This window comes from Vicia villosa, unplaced genomic scaffold (assembly GCF_029867415.1).
Source record: "Vicia villosa cultivar HV-30 ecotype Madison, WI unplaced genomic scaffold, Vvil1.0 ctg.003334F_1_1, whole genome shotgun sequence".
Classification (NCBI taxonomy): domain Eukaryota; kingdom Viridiplantae; phylum Streptophyta; class Magnoliopsida; order Fabales; family Fabaceae; genus Vicia; species Vicia villosa.
The window spans coordinates 84,532-88,468 of record NW_026706180.1 but is presented as its reverse complement, the minus strand read 5'-3'; positions in this window follow the sequence as shown (position 1 = coordinate 88,468).

Below are 3,937 nucleotides of genomic sequence, written 5' to 3'. Positions count from 1 at the left end.
TCAGAACATGCTCTCGCAAGACATCAGAAGATGGTCAAGCAGAATCAGAACATGGCCTCTTGAAGCATCAGAAGAACATGAGATCAGAAGCAGAAGCACTGAAGTTCTCATGGTTTCACGCTAGAAGCACTTCAAGGTCAGAAGACAAGAAGATGCTCTGCACCAAGCTGTTTGACTATGATGATATTCAAACGTTGTTCACACAAACCTCATATCAGAAGCAAGTACAAGATGGCAGGCTACGCTGACTGACAAAAGGAACGTTAGAAGCTACTAAAGGCAACGTCAGTAGACACAGCAAAAGCAAGGCTTGAGGTAGTTGACAAAAGAGTGAAACATTAAATGCAATGCTGTACGGATTACGCAACGCATTAAATGCTCCCCAACGGTCATCTTCTCAAACGCCTATAAATAGAAGTTCTGATGAGAAGCTGAATACAACACTTTGCGCAAACATACAGAAACGCTGTCAAATTCAAAAAGCTCTCAAACTTCATCGTCAACCTCATTTCATTACTGTTGTAATATCTTAGTGAGATTAAGCTTAAACTTAAGAGAAAAATCACAGTTGTGATAATAGCTTATTAAGAAGCATTGTAACTCTTATAAGAATTCGTTTACATTCATTTGTAAGAACTAGAGGAGATCAAGTTGTGATCGGATTCTCTAGACAGTCTTAGAGGGTATCTAAGCATTGTGTTCCTAGAGTGATCAGGTTGTGATCAGAATACTCTAGAAGACTTAGAGGTTATCTAAGTGGAAAACCATTGTAATCTTATGTGATTAGTGGATTAAATCCTCAGGTGAGGTAAATCACTCCAAGGGGGTGGACTGGAGTAGTTTAGTTAGCAACAAACCAGGATAAAAATCATTGTGCAAATTGTTTTTATCTTAAAAGTCTTTAAGCTACACTTATCCAAACCCCCACTTTCTAAGTGTTTTTCTATCCTTCATTATGTACATGATATCATATCGTTTGTGTGGCCTATCATTCCACATTTACTCTCTCCTATTAAGAATGATACATACAAAAAATATTGTTATAAGAGCAATGCATTGAAAGTCTTAAAGGTATAACTTTTATTGATTCTATTATATATATTCTTTATAATTTTAGTATAAACATTTTTTTATTAAATAAAAAATATACAAAATATGCTATGTTAAAATTGAACTATTTAAATACAAAAATATTATAATCACTCAGGGTGGTCCACTTAAAAAGTTCATAAGAGTAATCTTTTTCTTACTAAATCACATAAAAAGTTGGTTTGCTCAAATAATTAAAACTCTTTAATATGATATTCTTATGAATTAATTTATGGGTCATGCTAACGTGTGTCCCGGGACATTGGTTAAGCATCCCAAATAAAGAAAATATCTTAGATTCAATGCATTCAATATACACAATATTTATGTTTTCGATGCATTGAATACAAATATTTTAGGTAAAAACATATCTTTTTATTTTATTAAACAATGCTCAATTTACCATTTTAATCTCTTAACCAGTGCCCCGGGGACACTCGTTAGCATTACCCTTAATTTATTTAGTATGTCAGTCTCTATTTTTAGAATTAAAGATACTTTTAATAAAATATTTAATTTGTTGAAAATAAGAAAAAAAAATAAGTCTTAAATAAATGTGTAATTTTGGTGAAAACTTATAAACTATTTTTTTTTTTGTTATTTTCCTATTAATTTTATTTTTTAGTGTGGCTTTTCATTAAGAGCCAAAATTTTATTTCCTATTTTTAAATGTTTATTTCATGAGAAATCCTAATTATTACATTAGCACAGCTGTTGCAAAGTATCTCTAACTCAATATTGAAATGCTACATTTTTTTACATTATATTACATCTTTCGTGTGAGCTATCGTTCCACATTTACTCTCACCTATGAAGAATGATACATACAAAAAAAAAATATTGTTACAAGAGCAATGCATTGTAGAGCATTTTTACAAAGTAAAACAATAATGGCTTCCATTCACACTTATATTTGTAATCACCATACTTGTACATTTTACCTCTACATGTTATGTTACTGATGTCTCTAGTCTCCGTAACTCAATTTAAAAATGCTACTTTTATGTACATAATATCATATCGTTTGTGTAACCTATTATTCCATATTTACTCTCCCCTATTAAGAACGATACATACAAAAAATATTGTTATAAGAGCCAAATTAATTTATTTAGTAGGATGATCTCTATTTTTAGAATTAAAGATACTTTTAATAAAATATTTAATTGGTTAAAAATAGGAAGACATAATAAATCTTAAATAAATGTGTAATTTTGTTCAAAACTTATAAACTATTTTTTTTAGTTATTTTCCTATTAAATTAATTTTTTAGTGTGGATTTTCATTAAGAGCCAAATTTTTATTTCCTATTTTTTAAATGTTTATTTCATGAGAAATCCTAATTATTACATTAGTAGAGTTGTTGCAAAGTTTCCGAACCTCAATTTAGAATTGTTACTTTTATGTACATTGTAACACCCCATACATACATTGCTTAGGAAATAAGTATATGGCATTATAATGGTACTCGAAAATCATAAACATAAGCAGCAGAATAGATAATGTATAAGTACAAGTACAAAAGTCCAAACTGTCATGGCCAAATACATGAATTCCCAACAAGTACTAATACATATCCATAATATAAAAGATGATAGTACAAAAGGTTATGAACTTCAAGAGAGCATATCGCCAAGAAACACCATCACGAAGCTAAGCCATCTTACCCTTTCCACGATCCTGCTTCGAACCACCTGTAAAAAGAATAATTGGAATGGGGTGAGATTACTAAATCTCAGTGAGTCTCCCTATCCAACGAGTTCACTCAGTCCTATAGGGAACATGCAATCAGACGGATACACCGAGAATCTGGGTTATTCTCACGGCCAGACACAAGAACAAACAAGGAACACCACGATTGGAAGCCCCATGACTATCCAATGAGGTAACAACAGCAAGCACATAGCCAAAACCACTATATGCAAACCCGTACCCATGTACGAGGAATCCAAGAGTAAGTTATAGCCCGCTCATTAGGCTACGCAATCCACACCCTCGGTGAGTTACACCCGTACATCGCATCAAGAGACTTGCACATGCACACCGCAAGACAAATTGGATTCACTTCCTAAATGGATTCCATCCGAGCCGCGACATTGCCTAAGTGGCGTCCGACCCCATCATTGTCTATACACCGATGTGTTAACGGCTAGTGTAAATACGCCATCTTGACAATATGAGCCCATCGGGCGAAAGCCTAGTGATCTTACCTACGTGGCATCACTAAAGGTGGATTGAAAGTAATGTTGCCTACATGGCATTGCTTTTCCACCATACCAAGCACGCATATGTGTTAATGGCTAGTGGAGAAACGCCCTACAAGACCTCCACATGCACATCACAATGATAGCTCAGGTGTGTAGAACATACCGAGAACGCCAATATGTTAATGGCTAGTGGAGAAATGCCCTTAAAGACCTCCACATGCACATTGCAACGGTATTAAGTGTTCTATGCGATTTACCCTCTAATAGCCTTTCGGTTCCCGATTCGGAACGAAACTGCACTCATTAGGGAAGATATACAAATTCTGCATCAGACTAGTTTGCTACAACGAACTTCTGCTTGCTACAGCAAACCCAAACAGAATCCAAACCTTCTTCAACACTAGTAAGTTAGCTACAGTGAACTTCCAGCGAAGCTCCGATTCGCTACAACGAATGGTAGCAAGCTCCAGCGAATAAATCAAGTCAACTCCCAGACCTTTTCGCTACACAGTTTGCTACAGCGAACCAAAGTTCGCTGCTGCAAACTCTGCTGCACTCAGAAAAATCATAAACGCATTTGGGGTCCCCAAGCCCCAAATTTCCACATGCATCCATTGGTGATCAAATAACCACTTATGGTA